This window comes from Balaenoptera ricei, chromosome 5, assembly GCF_028023285.1.
Source record: "Balaenoptera ricei isolate mBalRic1 chromosome 5, mBalRic1.hap2, whole genome shotgun sequence".
Classification (NCBI taxonomy): Eukaryota; Metazoa; Chordata; class Mammalia; order Artiodactyla; family Balaenopteridae; genus Balaenoptera; species Balaenoptera ricei.
Window position 1 is genome coordinate 12,532,010 of NC_082643.1, and position 20,860 is coordinate 12,552,869.

General features: G+C 33.2%; 1 non-coding gene across 1 annotated transcript; it reads right to left on the reverse strand.

Annotated features, from left to right (window-relative positions):
- Positions 1-15,443: 15,443 nt before the first annotated feature.
- LOC132366834 (U6 spliceosomal RNA) lies at positions 15,444-15,548 on the reverse strand. Its single transcript, XR_009503556.1, has one exon. It is a non-coding gene; the product is annotated as a U6 spliceosomal RNA (small nuclear RNA).
- Between the last annotated feature and the right edge of the window lie 5,312 nt (positions 15,549-20,860).

Below are 20,860 nucleotides of genomic sequence, written 5' to 3' on the forward strand. Positions count from 1 at the left end.
TTGATATCTTCAAAAGGTAATAAAAAAGTTTATATTAAAAAAAGTTTATATAAAAAATGTTTTTCTTTCTTATTACTAACTGAATTGCCACAACAGTTTTATCTAGTTTAAATGATTTCATGACTATCTAAACTAAAACAGCAGAACTGAGAACAAAGAACAGAATCTATCCAAAAAGCTACCTTAAATAACAGCATTTAAACAGTTAAATCCCTGTTCTTTTTAACAATAAAATTATTTCTGACCCTCAAAGTACATTTACATTTGGAAAACAGGATAGTGATTCAAATATTATGGGAGAGGGGTTCTGAATATGGAACACAAATTGTAAACAAAATTAAGTAACAAAAATGTTTGGGAGATTATCTATGCCCTCAGATTCTCTGAGTGGAACATCAGTGGTAAACTACTAGAATTTCCTTTCCCTTAACACCCTGCATATTTATTTGACAGACCTCATTCCTATCAGGCAGAAATTGCATGTTAATGACATTTATAAGTGAGATGGACATTCAAAGTTAAAAAGAGGCTGACTAAACAGATTTGAAAATCATTTGGCAGCAAAGGATAAGAGAGCTTAAGGAGTCATTAGAAGAGAAATTTAAGGATAAGTAGGAGGATAATGATAAATACAATTTAATCCCAGATAATAATGCTAAGGTTAAAAGTCATATACACTAACTTGCAGTATATTATTTTAATGTTTCATTACTGTGATTGAAAGGATCTGACATAAAGATTGATTTGATGCAGGTCACCCCATCAGCTCTTCAATCTAAGTGGATAAATCTCTCTTTGGACAGATATGGTTGCAGCTTGCCTGACTCTGACCTGTTACATCAAGAAAAACTATCATGTACCAGATGTGTTTCATTTTGCTTACTACGTGACCTAGTATTTACTTTGATTTTACAAAACTTTAACTTTGACGATTGGAACGTATATTAAATAGAATAAATTCCAAAGCTCTAGATACTCACACCTGTGTCTACAAACTTAATATGTAGTTATTTTTATAGAAACGTGAAAACTCATTTGTTCCCTACAATTGAAGTAATGGGCTATTTTATGAATTGAGACCAATGACCTTAAATTATTTTGTGATTTTGAAGAATTTCTTTTTTAAAAATATATATTTGAAATAACAAATATTATTTTTTCAGTAATTTTTACCTGTAAATAAAGTCTCAATCTTGTTATTCAAGATTGTGTGAGGAATCTGGGTCCAATGTTTTTCCCAGGTTCAATTTCACCTCACTTTCTTCAACAGAAGTCAACAACAGAAAAACTAAGTGCTAAGTATCCCTCAAAATTTTACTTGGCTTTCCTTTTTATATCATACTTTACTTTTACTTTTAAATAATATATGAGTATTAATTATCCAAGAACAGCAATATGCTTAAAATAAAATACATTATTTTCCTTGCAAATAGACTACGACAATGATTTTTGAAATATTTTCTTCTGATATTTAACAAACATAGTATTGCACTGCTGAGTTTGGTTTCTTGATCTTAAATACTATCCACTGACTTTGTGTTTTAACAGTTGAGGATTTAAATCTCTTATATCTCTACCTCAGCCTTCTCCTACTCCTCACCTTATCCTATAGAATTAAATCAAAATATTTAGTTAAATTATTGTTTAGTGTTTAAGTGCTTAATTACCATAAAATATTGCTTATTTCTACTATGCCCAATAGACCAAAATTATTACTTTTGATTTTCTCATTTTTATGTGTTCAATCTACCAACCTAAACTGAATCACTGATTGTCTTTATTTTTATTATTTTGACTTTGCTTTTCTCCTTGCTGCAATCTTTTTCCACTTTATTAGAAAGTTATCAGTGAAAAAGTCAGCTCAGAACAATCTCTCCATTCTCTGAAAGTTACAATGCACATTCTTTGACTATACTCTTATCTGGTGCTTAAGAGGTGATATTAATTACTCATTACTTCTTGATTGTTTATTTTTACTAGACAAATTTGAAGCAAGGGTCACATACTTGCCATGACAATTTCCTTAGTCCCTTATGTAGCTTCTTAATTTACTAATTTGAAGGTTTATATTTGAGTGTATTTGGTTTTACATGATCTTCACTTCTAATGTTACAAAAAGTTCCTCCAAATCTTTTTACAATTATTATTTACAGCATAATATGTTGTTAACAAAATATCATGAAAACCTACTAAATATATATATATATTTCAAAGTATTTTTAAATAATTTAAACAAAACTAGGTGGAAAACAGAATAAGCATTTAAATATGTTAAAGAAGCTGAAATAGTTTTTTCATGTTTAATAGAAAAAACATGTGATTTAATTAATTCTAGTTGTTTTAATCAGTCAGAGCTACTATGTCAAAGAGTCATAAACTAGGTAACTTATAAACAAGAGAAATTTATTTCTCACAGTTCCAGAAGCTGGAAGTCCCAGATCTGGATACCAGAGTGGTTTAGTTCTGGTAAGTGCCCTCTTCCAAGTTGTAGGCTGCCAAACTCTCATTGTATCCTCACATGGCAGAGGGCAGAGAGGAGAAGCTAGGGCTCTGGTGACTCTAATGACTCTTATGACTAATCCTATTTTATGAGGGCTCCACCCTCATGACCGCATCTAATCCTAATCACCTCCCAAAGGCCCCATCTCCTAATACTATCACATTGAGGGGTAGGGTTTCAACATATGAACTTTTAGGGGACACAAACTTTCAGTCCATAGCACAAGTATTTCCTTTTAGAATTGTTAATTTAAAATTTGAGGTGGTGGTATCCTTTGTATTATGATTTCCCCCTCTTTTCTTTCCCCCTCTTATGGCTTTTCTTTCCTCTTTTCTTTTCTTTCTTTTCTTTCCCCCTCTTATGGCTTAAGGCCTTTTTCTCTTGCAGAAATGGGTACTTTAATCCCTGAACACTGGTACTATCTGTCAATGTGTTTTCATTTAAATAAGAACACATTAAGTTTCTGGAAGACCAAATTTCCTTTTATGAAGATATAAAAGCCAATGAAAGTCCCCCTTTTTTTACACTAGATATATATATACAGTACAAAAAGTGCAATCATTGCATATCAGCTTCAATAGTGGCTTCTGTTCAAATTTTGCCATGTTTTAACTAGATGATAACACTTGTTCAATCAATGTTATAAAATGTATTTTAATTATACCACAGAGTTGGTTTTGATCCTGAGATATGTAATCCAAATTTAAAATCTAAGTGGATCTATAATAATCATTACTTTGTATATGTCTACATACATCTAACTTATATAGTTTAATTGTAAAAAATGTAAATGAAAGTGAAAACACTAAAGTAATTTATGTATATGTTGTCTTAACACTGTATATATAATTTACCCATAAGTTAAATATATAGAATTCCTACAACACATGAGACACTATTTTATTTAATCCTTTCAACAACCCTATAAGTACAGCCATATAATTAAACATTTAAACCAGAACACTTTTGAGAGTAGGGACACTGTTAATAATTACTTTGGGACAATAGGCAAAAACAAGTATGAAGACTCACCCCACCTATAAAGTGAAAATTTTCCCGACTAATTCATCCCAGAATGATTTCTTCTTTCTCTGCAATTATTACCACATCTACAAACAAGGTAATCAACATTTAGAGAGACAAAGGAATTTACCTAAATCAAACATCTATTAAGCATATTGGTTGGTATTCAGACTCAGGACGTATGATGAGGGAGACGACCATTATAACAAGTGAAGAAAATATGCCCATTTCAGAACAAATATTATAGCATGTTAGTATTGGTTAAATGTACATAGGAAAGATACATGTCTAGAAAGATACATAAGCAAACTGCTAACAATGTTTACTCAAGGAGAATGAATGATTGAAACTGGAGAGGCTTTCACTTTATTATGTATATATTTCTGTATTGTCCATACCGTACAACCCCATCTCCCCGTAATCTCCCCACTCAGCCAATAAGCATGAAATATTTTACTTAAAGAAAACATTTCACCAGTGTTTAAATTTTAACTTTCTTTAAATAAGAGACAGACAAAAGTTAATTTGCCTAAAAGTACTACAGATATAAAAATAAGTTTGATCACATCAGTTTCATCCTGCATTGAAAGTATTTACAAGGATTACACAGATTTTAGGTTTATCATAACTTGAGCCAATATTTTCAACTTTAAATAAAAACCTTTAAAAGGTTTTAATTGTATAATTAAATCATTGACAGTATATTCATATATCTGTGAGAATAAAAAAATAGGTTGTATTAAATACTTTAAAACGCAATTAATCAAATAATAGACTTTGCTTTTCCAATCTAATTGAGATTTTATCTTATTTTTTTCTCGCTTTAGCAGACTTTTGCTTTAGATAAATGAAATGATTAGTTTAATAAATTATTAAGCTTATATGTTTGTATGGAAACACAGAAAAATGTTCACAATGATAAGATGATCCATATTACTGTAACTGAAGGAAATTAAAACCCTTTTAAAGTCAGGCTTGGTTTTCATGAATTCAGTACCTCAGAGACTCATCTAAATTATGACAGGCTCCTTGCTGAAAGTATATTGAAAAGTTGACAACATTGGAGGAGAAGATTTTGTGCTTAAACAAAAAACTACGTATAATTTTCACCTCAAATGCTGTCTTTCCATAAAATGCAAATCCAAGATAAGATAACTAAAGCAATCAAATAATTTTACTTACGTTTCTATGCAGGGATAAGAAAGAAACCATCCTGAAAGGAATAGTTCCTTGAAAGAATCATTGGTTCCTCAACTAAACTAGAGTTATAGCTATTTGTGCACTCTCTCTACAGTACCGAGAGCACTTAATCTTTTCCTACTACCCAGTAGCTACACAGCAAGCACTTTGGTAACTGGAAACTGTCACATTGCAAGTGAAGAATTGATAGAAATTGTATATGTGTTTGTGCTTGAGACCTATGGGTTCGGATGTGCGAATTGTTTTCTAAAGATCTTGAGCCTTATGCTGTGTGCTCTACTCCAACTAAGATTGATGGAACCAGGAAGCGCACACCCAAAGAAGGATTAATCAAATTTTACAACTGTGAATTAATCCAAGCAAAACTATAATTTCAAAGGACTAAGTAAAAAAGCAATTTTTTTCTTAGTGAACGAAAGGCATAAACATGCGTTAATCCAAATTTAGGAGCCTGGTTTTGTGATATAAAACAAAAAAATTTGAAATGCAACTTTAATAGCAAACATGAATATGCCTTTGCCCTATATTGTATCTATAATTATTGGGTAGTTGCAATGAGAGGAGCACATATTCCCCTTACACATATGCAGGCAAACAGGATTCATGTATGAAAAGAGACTCAACACAGTAAAAGAGAACTTTCACATGACATTAACACCAATCAGTACTGGTCCCTTAATCAATAATAGAGACTATAAGACAGTGCCACAGTGAAGTACACTGAGTTTAGATGGCTCCTCATTGACATTTCTATAGGATAAGTCCATTTTAAATATGGTTAGGGTTGGGACACATCTCTCAGAAGAAGCTTTCTTCTTTAAAGCTCTATGTTACTAGACACTAACAGATTTTCTTAAAGCTTTAATTAATAACTCCAGATGCTCTAACAATAGTATAGTGTTTAGAATATTTCTTCTCCAAAGAGTTTAAAGCATGTGATGTGCAAATGATCAATTCTAATCTTGTAATTTATTTAATATTTGTTATTTCGGTTTGTAAAAAAATAAAACTTTGTAGTATCTGGATGTTACATCACATACTATTGTGATGACTGCATTGGGCGGTTTATTTAGGGGCTGTGGGTTTCTCTTCTCATGAATACTTCTCTATGCCACAAACCACATATAAATTAGGAGGAAGAAGATAAAAGATTAAGATGAAAAAGAGAGGGAAGAAGAGCTGAAGGAAGAAGAGGAAAAGGAAGAGGAAGGAGAATGGTAAATGGTATAGGGAAAAAGAAGAGAAGAGAATGACAGTAGCAACTCTGATAATTGTAGCACTTCATATGTAAAGCTTGCTTAGTCTTCTTAGTAGAAACTGCTTACAATGTGGTTCAGGGTAGTTCAAATAGGAATGAACTAGAGGAGTTCTAAGACCTCTGTTCCAGTCTTAGTTCAAGTAATAGTAAATAGTCCAATCTTGAGAAAGTCATTTAATATCTCTAGTTTTCAATGTATAAGAAATATATTTTTATACTCATATAATATTTATACATGTTCATATAAATATATAACTATATGTATTTATTATATAGAAAATATAATACATTTCTTATATGTAAAATAGTTATTAAATGTATATTTTTAAAGGAACGTTTAAAAAAGAACAGAGTCACAATTGTTTGCCATATTTGCAGAGTTTTTCAGAAAGATTTACTCATAATTTCTTGAAGGAAAAAAAAGCTTTGCTTTAACCAAGGAAAAGTACAATTTGATTAGTCGAGTTGTATTGTTAACACACCGGCATCTGTGGATTCTGGTTACTGTGGTTGGAATTCTGGTTCTAGCACTTACAAGCTTTGAGCCCTTGGGCAAGTTATCTTAACTTTCTGAACTTCAATTTTATCCATCTGTAAAATGGAGATAAAATTGCACTAAATCAAGAAGTTATTAGGGTATTAAAGATAGAAAGCATGTAAATAACACATAATATATACAAGCAAATGGAGATGTCATGCAATTAACAATATTTGTATTGGTATTTATTATCAAATACATGATCAGAATAGTCTAAAGGAAAGAATACACACTAATAGACTTTACTGATAAAAGTCTGAATTCCAATTACTATGAAAAGTGATAGATGGCTATTAATGACTTTTTATGTAGCATAGTGGAGAAAAATCCCATCATTATTTTGGAAAAAAATTATGGCAGATATAATGAACACAAAGTATTTTGTAATTATTTGCCCTTGGCTTTCTTCTTTAAGCTTAAAAATGTGTGCTCTTTGAATCAGGTGACTCTCTCTCGCCCCCCTCACTACATAACCTACCACTCAGCACAGTGTCAACTATATATTGAACTTTAATCATTATTGATTATGGATGATGGTGCAGATGAAAGAATGACTAAGAAACTATGCTCCAGTGGTAAGATGAGACAGAAAGAAAAATAGAAGGATTTTGGTAAGAATAAAAAGAGGGAAAAGGTAAGAGAGCTGTTTTTGTGTGTGATTTACTGCACCTGGTTACATGGAAGTTGAAAGTTGCTCTAGTATCTGGCATTTAATCTTTTTTAAGAGAGCCTACCCTGCCTTGGAAACAGCTGAACTGATACATGGCGAAGCAGTGGGGAGGATACTGGTGTCGGAGGACTCACTTTCCTTCATTCTATATTTACAGTACTATCTGCTGTGCTTCCAGAAATGAGAGCAAGGGAGAGAGAAGGAAGATAGATGGTCCTTGGCGTCTCCCTGCTGTGGTCAAATGATTGTGCACTTCAGAAAAAAAAAAAATGAATAATCCGATTTCAAAAAAATCCTCACCCAAACTTGATCCTAAGCTAAATATCTTTTAAAGTGATAGTTTTAGCTTAACTTTCATTCCTTTTGATTACGCTACCCTCTGCCCCACTTTCTAGTTGAAACTAAAGGTCATACTTCAAAAAAAATCACATTATTGATATTTCCAGTCAAAATTAAAGTGAAAATTGCAGCTGGTCTCACAGGAACACCTGAAGGAGTAAGGCTTTTTTTGCTTCTTTTAACCACACACGTTTGGGGGAACTTCAAAAGCTTTAAAATTAACTTTGAAGATTAATTTTCAAATCATGTAAAATTCTTATCTGTATCTCAAATTACCTGAAGAATCTTCTACCTCTACTTAAAAGTCCTAAATTGTTAGTAAATTAAAGATAGAATGTAATTTAAGATAGTTTAGAAAAAAAGACTTCTCATATAACTGGGGAAAAAATACTACTACTAAGACGGTTTCATGATTTGTTAACTGAGAGCTGTTATCCTCACATAATTATGGTAGCACATTGTAATGGTGAGTAGGTGGGCAGATTAAGAAACGACACAAGTAAACCAGTAACTTATCCTGTTGTCATTCTCCTGCTGCCAGTAATTGTGTGGTTTTTTAAAATAAGAGTTTAAAGTTCTGAGTCTGGGGACTACACCACCTACTTAAAGTGAAATGCGTTTTACTGAGACAACTAGGGGGAAGCACGTGATTAAATTATGCTCAACTATAGCCTTCAAAAGTCAACCAACATTATTTTGTTCAATTTGACCTAAACTTTATATGTATACTCATATGGAGTTATAGGCAGTAGTAACCTCTCCTAGTTCCTTTGAACTATTTCATATTAAAATGAAAAACAAGTTGTTGATTTCTATCATCCCCATCCCTCAGTAAGCAAGCCTTATTTTTTCCTTATTTCTAGTAAGCATAGACAACTAAGATTTTCCTTAATGTCAGCATTAACTAACTTTCTTCTCTAGCTAGAGTCATCATTCTTCTTAGACCATTAACCCTGTGCTAAGGCCAAACGATCTCTCAGGTTATCTCTGCTCTCCCACCTATAAATTAGAAACAAAATTTAAAACAAACAAACAAACAAACAAAAAACATGGTCTTATTTTAGTGCTAGTAATATGATACATGATGTTCAAAAGGCTTAGGGACTGATATTACCCCCACCAGCTTTTTACCCTGAAAAGTGTCTCTACAACACAGATACCACCAGCCAGCAGGACATGTGACCACTCAGTGAAGACATGACCTCGTCTGTCAGTCCAGCTTACCTGGCAGGGGCTGTCAGTTAACTGGTTGGCTACATGACTAGTGTTTCTGCTGGCTTCCCATTGCCTATTTGATGGGATTTAGGGGGATAGCCCAAATGGAACTACTCCTTATGCCTCTGCAACTAGTTACCTCACTTCTTGTTCAATCTTTTCCTCTGACTCATATTTTTAGCAATAGCTAGACTCTTGAAAAACAATAAACGAACCTTGTATAGTCCCTCAAGTATTTATTCAGAAACATTCATTGAGAACCTGGCATGTTTATTTTGGTAGAAGGGAAAGGAAACAACAACCTCAAGACTCTAAAGAAGTAATGCCTCTGAATGTGACTTAACTGGCCCAAGGTTTTTACCTTTGATATCCTCTCCAGGTACAGAAAAATAAGTAGGCTCTTTAAAAAGACAAAAATATCCAGAGAAACAATAATGGATTATAAGTAGAAGTGCAAATAGAGAGAGTGAACACAAAACCATAACAGGAAACACGAAATGCAGTAAAAGAATTAGAATCCCTATGGGACAAAATTTAGACACTATCATTGTTTCCTTGCCAAAAGTAGTGTATTTTATTTTCTATAATTCTCACCATTCTTGAAAATAAAGATTACTTGAAGACTTTTGGTTCACAGTACATGCACTTATTTGGATAAATATACGGGGGCTTTTGATCTGTATGGTGTTCTTTGTGTTGAGCTGTGAGGTGCCACTTCGATAGCTGGTGTAACTCTGGTTCTATTGCAGGCAGTCTTGGAAGTATGTATAGCTACCCTTCCTGCACTATAAGGCCTGCTTCTGCAGTCATTTGTACCACAGAACCCTTGATGCCCATTCAATGTCCATTAAATATTAGATCAACGTCCATTCAAACTATAACCCGCAACGTGAACAGTCAGCCATACAGCACTCTGTGTATGCTCAGTCTTACCTTCACTACAATAAACCTCCAGGTAAACACACCATTCAACTCTCTGATATCCTACACTACCTCTGGGCAGGTGGGCACTTGAGACATTCTGTATGCCCGTATGCTCTATTTGCCAAGTGCAGGCTATGGGGAACCAGGGATCTACTCTCTGTCTAAATGTACCTTCCCATCTTTGGTACTATTTGCGCCAAGGCACAAGGTTCCTCTGCCTTTTTCTTTCTTTTGCAAACAGTCTGCTTCCCCTTGTCTCACTACCTTTTGAGGTTTAGATCAAAAGGTGTCCTTCTCAAATTGTAATATCCTTCTATCATTCCTTGACTCCTCTTTCCAGTGTCTAAAGAGTTTCCCCTTCCCTTCTGATAAGAACATATTCTAAATTACATACCTCTCCTTTCCTAAATGGCATTTTCTCTTCTGAAATCTAATGCAATGATAGGAAAAGAACTGAATAGAATGGACAAATATTACCTTCCTAGAAAGGAAAACACATGCATGATAAGAGATGGGGTTGGGCTTCCCTGGTGATGCAGTGGTTAAGAATCCGCCTGCCAATGCAGGGGACACAGGTTCGAGCCCTGGTCAGGGAAGATCCCACATACCACATACCACAGAGCAACTAAGCCTGTGTGCCGTAACTACTGAGCCTGCTCTCTAGAGCCTGCAAGCCACAACTACTGAGCTCGCCTGCCACAACTACTGAAGCCCGCATGCCTAGAGCCTGTGCTCCACAACAAGAGAAGCCACCGCAATGAGAAGCCCGTGCAATGCAACGATGAGTAGCCCCCGCTTGCCGCAACTAGAGAAAACCCATGCACAGCAACGAAGACCCAACACAGCCAAAAACAGATAAAACTTATTAAAAAAGAGATGGGGTTAGTGTAGGGGATCAAATGTATTATCCCATTATATGTGGAAGATAAATCACATATATTTTCCTAAAGAAAATAGGAAAGTACAAAGACCACAGTGCCAAGATACTCTCTCTTAACCCCAAATAGTCTTTTTTACCAGAAGGCCTTTACATCTCTGCCCAGTAGAAACTCTCCCTATGTCATATACTTCTTCCATAAAAATATTACTAATTGCTACTGATACCTTGAGGTAGTAATAGCTGAAAGGCTCTATGGAAAGAAACCAAATCATTAAAAAGGTTGAGAGGAAACTTGGGTTGTGCTAGAAAAAAGTATACTCTTCACATATTGGAGGCATACAAACTCTACTGAAGAGTAGAATATAAGAAGAGATATGAAAATATTGATTAAGGACAATACATTTGCAGACACACAGATGTAGAGGAAGTACTATAGAGGTTTTGATAAAGAAGCTAGACCCTTAGAACAGAAGTAATATGCAAAGACATACTTAAGTAAACTTTCTTAAACTGAAAGCAACTTGAACTTACAACCAGAAAAGAAGTATAATATTATACAAAACGTTAGTGAAGAGAGAAACACATCTTGAGAATAATGTTGAATAAAATGAAGGTTTAACTAGCGTACTAGCAGAAAAATGAGTGGTTACCTACGCAAGTACAAAACTCAAGATAAGCTTCAGATTGTTCCACAATACAAAATGCCATAACTATTAATAAAAATAACTAACTTGGATTTCCTCTGTTCGATGTGCCACACACTGAAGAAGGAACCTATGTGGATGATCTCATATAATCCCAATTAGAACACTATGTGGTATGTACTATTAAAATCTCACGCAGGAGCAAGGAAATAAAGGTTTCAGAGGCTCCATGACTTGCCCTTGATCACACAGTGTGTACATGGCAGGGCTAGGATTGAAGTCCAGATCAGAGTCAATTACCAAATGAGGAATACATATATATAATTATAATACACACATAATTATATATATACAATTAAAAGATGGATTAAACAAATATATACTAAGCCTCGTATGCCAGAAAGAATACGCTACATTTTCCAGTATAACATTGAAGAAGATTGAAATCTATACTAAGCAACAGAAACAACTTCATTAAATTGAAAAAGTAGAATATTTGGCCAATGTGGCTTTATTTCCACAATGCTAAAGACACAATGCAATAAAAACTTACAGCAAATTACCAACCATTTGGAGTATGTTCTTCAAGAATTCACTTAAGTTGTGTGAAGTGTTCCAACCAATCTTGCCATGAACAGCAGATAGAATATGAATTCTTTTCTCAAGAGCCTTCTTAGCCCCCAAGCAGATATGCTTTTGGGAACCTTGGAGTACCAGGCCACTTGGCAAATTCACTTTTGCATAGATCTCTCTTAGACTCAAATTGAGGCTCTTGCTATATTTTCTTCCCCAGAATTTTAAAATCTTCTTGCCGAGTTTTGAAAATGTTGCTTAGCTAAGGCTAAGATTTTTGGGCACTCTGGTAAATTTCCTAGACCTACTTCCAGGGAATGATTCCATCATATCCAACAGAGTTGGTCTGTCCTGTGAGCCCCTAACACACATCCCAAACCCTTAGGACAGCCCTATTTCCAATTAAGAGTCCTTAAAGAACCAGAAATTTTCATCAGTCCAGTAGTGCTTCCTGGGGGAAGAGGGAGAAGAAGAAGAAAGGAAGTGGTGTTACCTTTATATAGAATTGCCAGCATTTTATTCTTGCAAGGTCACTAATAAAAATAATGATATTTACTATAATTTATATTTATCATAAACATCTGTTTAATAAAGTAGAAGAGACATAACGCCAAAATAAGTTAAATATACTTAGCCTTGGGAAAAAAAATCTTTTTCTCATTTTGCTAAAAATTATTGAAATCTTTGTTATAAACCAGTGTTCTTGGATCAGAGTTTGAAAAATACTTATTTCTTTTATGGATTTAATGGGAAAAGAGACAGCTGCAAGTTCAAACTGAGATGCACCACAAAATTTATGGATGAAGTTAGAAAATACTACTGTATGTAGATGGAAATTACAAAATACCAACACAGAAGAGATACATGGAATAAAAGTTCTCTAGTAACTGGTCTTATATTTGGATATAGCTTAGATAGTTGTGTCTCACTGTGTAATGGAAAGTGGCCACCCTAAATTATATTCTACTTCAAATGATATAACGTAAATTTAAACTTCATGAAACTGGTTATACAAATAGAAGGGTACTGAGCTACATAGGTTGTAAAGTAGAAAAGTTATAGAACAAGAACAATTGTGTTTGTCCAGCATTGTTCTCGTCAGAGCCAGTTGTGTCTAACCTGACACCATGGACAGATGGTGAAGCAGGAATAATTCCCCATATTCCATTTAAAGATGAATAAAAATATTCAAGTGTTTTGCTATGATTCCAAGCAATTTGAATCCCTTTTCAAGATACATTAAAAAACCAAAAGGTACTATATAAAATAAGAAAAGGTTTTCCTGTATTAAAATTAATAAATTGTCCTTAGGAATCTGGTTAACCTCATATACTCACTCTGATAATCCGTGAGCGAACTGATAAAATAAATTTTCCAAATATACAAAACTACTATCAGAGTCAATCCTCCAGGCACAGACACCTCAGGAGACCTAAGAGAAACATCTTAACACACTAAATTGTATTCTATTTCAAGAGTATTTTTACCTGGTTCTGCAAGAGATTGCCTTATTACTCGATATCATAAATCATGTTATCCCACTTACAGAAGGAGTCAAGGGACTTTTGCTCTTAGTCTTAAGAGCAAATAGGTAAAAGAGAATAAACATATTAAATTACTTTCAATCATTCATTTGACTAAAATATATGGCATTTTACATTATAACTTTAATATTATGAAACAACTCTATTCAGGGTATAGGAATTAGTACATGTATATATGTACTAATTAGTACATATTAGTTTTTCCTAATAAGCTCACAGAACAGGTAAGGATGTGAATGCTTTTTGATGTTTTTCACGTACTGATTCGAATGCAAAATGTAAAAGCTTTTTTTTTGTCAAATAATAGACACCCCACTGAAGTATCAATTAGAACATGATTCTAAGCACCAATTGACAGTTAATTTTTGATATTTACAGCCGTCATAATTGAATCATTCTGGAACATAAAAGTTAATTGTATGTAAGAAAAACTAGTCAAATTACATAAATGTAGAAACTTTACAAATCTCAGTGAGGTACTATTAACCACTCTTATTTCAATGAAAATAAGGAAAGATTAAGGCTTTGATGCTTTATAAAAAGTGATATGAAGAAAATCTGCTTTACAAGTTTGTTTTGTTCAAAATTCAAATTCTTAGGTCTCCAAAGTGGTTTAATTTTCCATAATCACTTTATTTCTACCTAGAAAAGTAGATTTCTGTGTAGACAAAGTTGACATAAATACTCAAACAAATTTCTTTTAGATTGAATTTTCATTCATATGGGATTCCAAATGTTTATATACATGAGAACTTTCTGTCACAATATTCATTTTTTTAACTGATGTTGCACCTTCATTTGATTGGCATTAGATTTGTTGAAAAAGCTGAGCCAACATTTCCAACTGGGAAATGGAAAAGGTTAAATTTTTAGATAATCAGAAAGCTTTCTCTAGACAATTTAGTCAATAGCCACAATTTATGATGCAAACCTAAGGGTCTTTAGTTTTGCCTTGTTAATTCCACATTTACAGAATACACTTTCATGATTTCCTCCCACAAGACTATTTAAAGACATGGAACAGCAAACAGAGGAGTTTGTGTCCTTACCCCCAAATCGGTTAAAATCCGAAGCTTGATTAAATGGTAACGTTATCTATTCTTTGGGTTTAAAAACCCTCAACTGAATTCCAGTCCTCATTCCACCCCATTCTCCATCACATTCCAGGAAACCCAATATGCTTTATTTAGTTTAGTAACTAAGAAAAGGCACAGCTCTGGGTGCAATGTTCAGAAATTACTCTGCGTGAAAAGACAGAAAAAACAAAAGTATGGACAGAAAAAACTAAACAAATTATGTGGGGTAGCTTTATATATTTTTCTAATTAGATGACTTCCCAGACATCATAATGAACCTCAAACATCTAATCAATTTAAACCAATCATTCTTATATAATCTAATTATCAAGTTATAAAACGCACAATGTTATAATGATACCATAAAATAAAGTATCACAATGATGGCTCTGATTTTGAATCCCATATTATTTTTGTTTCTTTAAAGGATTATTTCTTACACATACTTCTTTTCCTTAGTCATATGTAATATGTATATACATTTGATATATATAAATCTGAATTACAATTTTATTTTTCCTATTTTTCAGAGGAAAATATGCTTTATTTGGCAATGTATCATGTTTCTAGCGTTAAGCTATATCTCCCTTTTCTTTAACATCATTTTCACAGATCTCATTTTCCTTTTCAGTTTTGTCTCATTGATTTTATATCCCGCCCCCTTTTTAAATTATAATAAGCCATCTTTAAAATTATGAATTAATCATTCTAAAAATGAAACAGCTTTACCATAATTAAGGTGGGACCATGAAAAAATATACATTTAGTAGTCTTACTATACCACAATAGCAGACATTTTAAAAATTATCTTTTCAGTGAAGATTTTAAATTTCCAACAAATTATTTTTCATATCTTTAAAAATTCATTTTTATAAAGCAAAATATACAGTATTTTTTGCTTTGGATATAAATAAAATGAAAATTTGAGTAATTATGTGACTTTCTTTTTTTGGTTGTGCCAGGTCTTAGTTGCAGCAGGCAGGCTCCTTAGTTGCAGCTCACGGGCTCCCTAGTTGCAGCTCAGCAGGTTCTTAGTTGTGGCATGCGAACTCCTAGTTGAAAAATATGGAACGCTTCACGAATTTGCATGTCATCCCTGCGCAGGGGCCATGCTAATCTTCTCTGTATCGTTCCAATTTAGTGTATGTGACAGAGCACTGTGACTTTTTTGATATATTCTTTTAATCAGATACTTTTAGGTCATTATCAGTTTTTCTTCTCATTTACTGGCCAGATACAAATAATTATTCCTCTGAACTTTGATCAGTTCTAACAAGGATTCACTACCATTTTATATAACTCTATTTCTTGTCATATCAAATTGACTATTTTGATCAAAATAGTCAAAATGCTCAATTAAAAAAAAAAGTTTTACCTGTTCCAGTTGCTAACTTATCTGACTGAGTTTATTCATTTTTATGAGTGAATTTCCATACATTTTGACTATAGATTTCCTTTTGATTTCAATGTTCAATCCCACCCTAGTCACACAGAGATTCAAGGAGCCTTCTTTGAGTGACAAACAAAATTGTTTACCTATAAGTGGCTATCTTGTCCAAGTTCTAATTCCCACTATTACCCCTTTTTGTTTCTTACTTCTTCATCTCTCTCTGAGTAACTTCATGCCCTTTGGCTTTAAACCCAGTTGTTCCATGCCTCTTGGGTCAGTCTGTTTTTGCTAAGAGAGTAAAGTTTCCCATTTAATGGACTTTAGCCCCAAAATATCCAAGAAAATCCTGTATACTAATATCCATATTGATACACCAAGTATTTCCCTCAGGTGAGATCCTAGATTACTGAGATGAAAGTTGAATTTACAGCAGAAATGTTTATGTAGATATTTTTAAACCTTTATAAATGTAATTTGGGTACTACAATCCTCGTCTTTGGTCAAGGGAATGAATGTGTCACTTTTAGAGAATGGAGAAAGTGTCTGAAGAATCAGACTTATTATTTCTCTGGTCATATTTTCTCTTGTAGTTACCCTCTTCACTGCCCATCCTCAGCTATTGACCAGGAAGGAAAAGAGGAAGAAAGAACACGAAGGTAGTCTTGTACTCTGAATAGTAGCTTGTTATTGTATCTTACTTTTTTTTCCATTTCTTATTACTGAATATATGTTTAAGAATCACACAAATTATACTAAAAATTGCCTAGAAGACTGAATCTATCCTTCTGATACTCAATATATTTGGAACATCTGTCTCCTTCACAAGCTTGAATTAAAACATAAAGCACTTTCTATTTACCTAGATTTAGAGGCAATATGTTCATCAACTTCTTATTGACACCTGGGTTTTGCCCATTATTTGCAGCAAGCTGGGAAAAAGGGGGTCTTGCCTCATTCCTATAGTTCATCATACTTCCCTAAGTGTGTGTACAAGCACACATGCCCAAGTGCTCATCGGTCATTTGTTGTAATACTTTTCTAGTCTCCTGAGATGACACCCTCCTATTCTCTACCCAACCAAACCGCCCTTTTCTCCAGATTCAACTCTATTTCTCCACTATTACAAATCTTTAGGCCACATCAACTAGACCAATCAGAACTCTTAATGCTAAAGCTCTGACCCCTTCTTTTGCTGATTAATCATGTACAGTCATGTTATACTTCACATTTCTTCATATTCAATTTTTGTGTATCAATCATATTGCTATTTAGCTTTTTGTATGTTTGTCTTGAATTCACATGTATATTGCAAGTTCCTTGGGAAAGCCCCATCTTAGAATCCCCAGGCAATAAGCGTTCAAAAGATAATTACCATTGGTTCATACAATTTGTTCCTCTGTTCACTAATATATTTAATTTTAATTTTTTATTTGCCTTTAGAATTAATTTTTATTCACTAACCATAATTTTACATTTGTTAATCAAGATAGTTAAGTCACTGTAGTAATCTTAGATTTTGGCTGTAAGATAAGAGGGAATTAAATTCTTGTTACTGATACATGTTGAAGGACTAATACTGATGAAATTTCATGAGCAGTAAATCATATGTACACCACTTACACTTCTATAGTACTTTCATCAATACTGTTGAATTCCAGAATGCTTTCTCCATGTATTCAAAGGTTAAAAGGTATGAACTACATCAGTATGTCAGACTAATGCTGGAAGTCTAACAATATCAAAATAGAACTTTTGATTAAAACTGTATAGGACAGCTATGTAAAAACAGAATCCCAAAGTAAGAGTTTAAAAGAAACATTTTAATGAAATCTTTCATTGGGGGAAACCAGTGACTATCTTTTCCAAGATGTTGCTTTGGATGATAATCAATACCTGTGTTGTGTATATGGGTGAAAAACTGAAATACGATCAGCAGTTTTTCTATGTGACAAACGTGGGAAGTCAGCTGTCAAGTAACTGCTTCCTGTGGACTTATGCACCAATACATTGCTTGCCAAAATGTGTTGTGTAGACACAACATCATATATTTAAAAACTTCACTCTCTTTCCAGCTTAAATTTTTATATTAGATAGCTTGAAAATTGTCCTCTAACTCATACTTTATTATTTTTGTCAGCTCAGCAATTAATACCAATGAGCAATTTACATTCTTCTTGGTCAATTTCTTAAGTAATTGCAAGTAATAAAATACATAGTATTTTATTTTATGGCTTATTTGATCTCCTCTTAAAGTTCACATGTAAAATGCCCCATAAAATCTAGTGTTCAATGTCATATTATTTGACACTAAATCTACCTACAATAAATGGCCATCTAACCTAATTAAGCAAAATACATGTTATAAAGTAAAAAATAAGCTTCAGAATTCAACTAGAGATGTAGCATTCCCTTTTTGCTCATATAGAGGCTTTTTTAAAATATAAATGTATTTATTTATTTATTTTTGTCTGTATTGGGTCTTCGTCGCTGCACGCAGGCTTTCTCTAGTTGCAGCGAGCGGGGGCTACTCATCGTTGTGGTGCGTGGGCTTCTCATTAAGGTGGCTTCTCTTTGTTGCAGAACTCGGGCTCTAGGCACATAGGCTTCAGTAGTTGTGACATGTGAACTCAGTAGTTGTGGCTCACAGGCTCTAGAGCGCAGGCTCAGTAGTTGTGGCACACGGGCTTAGTTGCTCCGCGGCATATGGAATCTTCCCAGACCAGGGATCTAACCCCTGCATTGGCAGGCAGGTTCTCAACCACTGTGCCACCAGGGAAGACCTAGAGCCTTTTTTGCATCAATAATATATGATAAGAAATGTACTTTGACTTGCAACATAATACATTTCAATATAGACTTCATTATATACTATATAAATAATATAGAAATACATTTAACATGTGTAACATACCTATGATATATGTGTACATACAATTCTATGAAATGATTACTAAAATGATTTTTATATTTTGAAAACTGGTAAAGTCTAAATATTATATAACCAATGTTCTTTATTTGTCATGCAGATGTTGCGCAAATAAATGATATGCCTGCCTGAGGGTGTATCATGAAGGAGATTTGGAATAATAAATACAAAGTAAGACTAGCCTTGAAGTTTTAAAAAATGTTGATGATTTATAAAAGAAATCTGATACCAAATTATTCTCAGAAGCACAATAAAATATAAATTATAGAAATAAGATTTTCTCATTTATAAAGGGCATTTCATTTAATCAGTAACACATGCTAAATACAGATATCCAAAACTTCAAAAAATTGATTAAAAAAATTAAAACCTCTGGAAAACCACATACTTTCCTAAATCTATAACATTATTCTTCTATTGAATGAACCAGTTATGGTCAAAATAAAAATGTTTTCCTTAGCCAGCTATTTTGAAAATATCTGATATTTCTTGTAGTGGGGACCAGGTGACTGACATCACTGTTTTAAGGTTTTAAAAACATATGCTAACTGCATGAATTTTTATTAAAAAGCATAATTCATTTTGGACTTAATACATGATGTCTGTGAGTCAGATAGAAAAATATGTGGGCCTACTCAATCCCATAGCTCTTGCTTGTTTCTCTTGTACCAACATTTTCTTTATACATATATTCAGAACCTACTTTTGGCAGATTTGTGAAGTAGAACAAGTGTGTCTAGGGTGTCTTTTATCCATTTAGAGATAGTGCTTCTACAAAGACAAGAGCATAGTTGTAATGATTGGACTAAAATGTGTTTATTTCTTTATACATTGTTTATTTATTCAATTATTTAAAAGGAAAATACTCGTACAAGTATCAAGTTCCTTTATGTGAAGTGTGCTAGGTGTTGGTAATCATTAGAGCAGCATATGTACAGATGTGATCCCTTGTAAAGTTTACCTTCAGGAATAAATGTTATACAGGGAACTTTTGAAGATAGCAAATGGCTCTCAAATCAAGAAAATGAAGTGAAAACTGTGGGATGAGAGATGATGAAATTGTTATTACAAGCAGAAATTCAAATATTGCTGTTTAGGTACTGCTTAGCCATACATTAGTATCAGCTATACCAAATTCTGCTCAATAAAAGCGTCCTTTCTTGTGTATTTGTGTAAGGACATCCTTAGATTACATTTGTTTTTGAGTTATGACATAGCAAAGTGCTAATAAACTAACAGCTATATCCATCTCTGTGACCCAGTAATAATTAGGAGTATGTTTTAAATCTCTATTCTAGGGGTAATCAGTGCAGGTCACATTAAGTTAATCCATCCACATCTTAGGCTGAACTGTTCCAAATCAAGCCTGATAAAAAGAGAAAGGCAAGAAAGAGCCCTAATGACCTGTTTATGCATAATCTCAGTAGTGTGTTAGCTTTTTTTTAAATTAAAGAGATATTTTAAAATATGTAGTAACCATTCCCTATAAGCACCTAAGTCTTATGCTAAATTTAAAGTTTTAAGCAGCATTAGGACAGTGTCATTCTGAAGTATAAAATGAGAATAATCAAAGAATAGTGAAGAGAAGGTGAAGAAATTGAAAAAAAAAATTAAATGAAATAAAGGAAGAATTCAATTATAGAATTCACCTATGAATTTTGGTTCCAACATTCATTTAATAAGGAATAGCATCTAATATAAATTGAACAAACTTTTCTTTGAATTTATTAGAAGCTGATTAAAATAAAGCAAACCTTTAAAACTTCCAGGTTAGAAGCCTGAATGGTAACACATTTAGTCCCTTTTTTGTATACCTAAAAGGTTACTGAGAGTCAAAAAAACTTTTTTAAATCTGAATTATCCTCATCACATAATAGTTACAAATAAAAGCAAGGAGAGCAATATACTTTATATATGCTAATTTTAAGGAAAAGAACTTGAAAAAATGTTTTTTTCTTAATACCATATTGTGCTTCTATTTGATTCAGTTCAACAAAGATATTTTAAGTATCCTAAAGAGAACTGCACTAGACAGAATAACCAAGATATTCAATTGACCAGTTGACCCATTTCCTCAAAACTTTTATCTGAGATTTTTCTACATTTATATAAGGAGTGGCTCAACCTTAGACGCTTCAGTTGTAAGAGTCACTACCATAT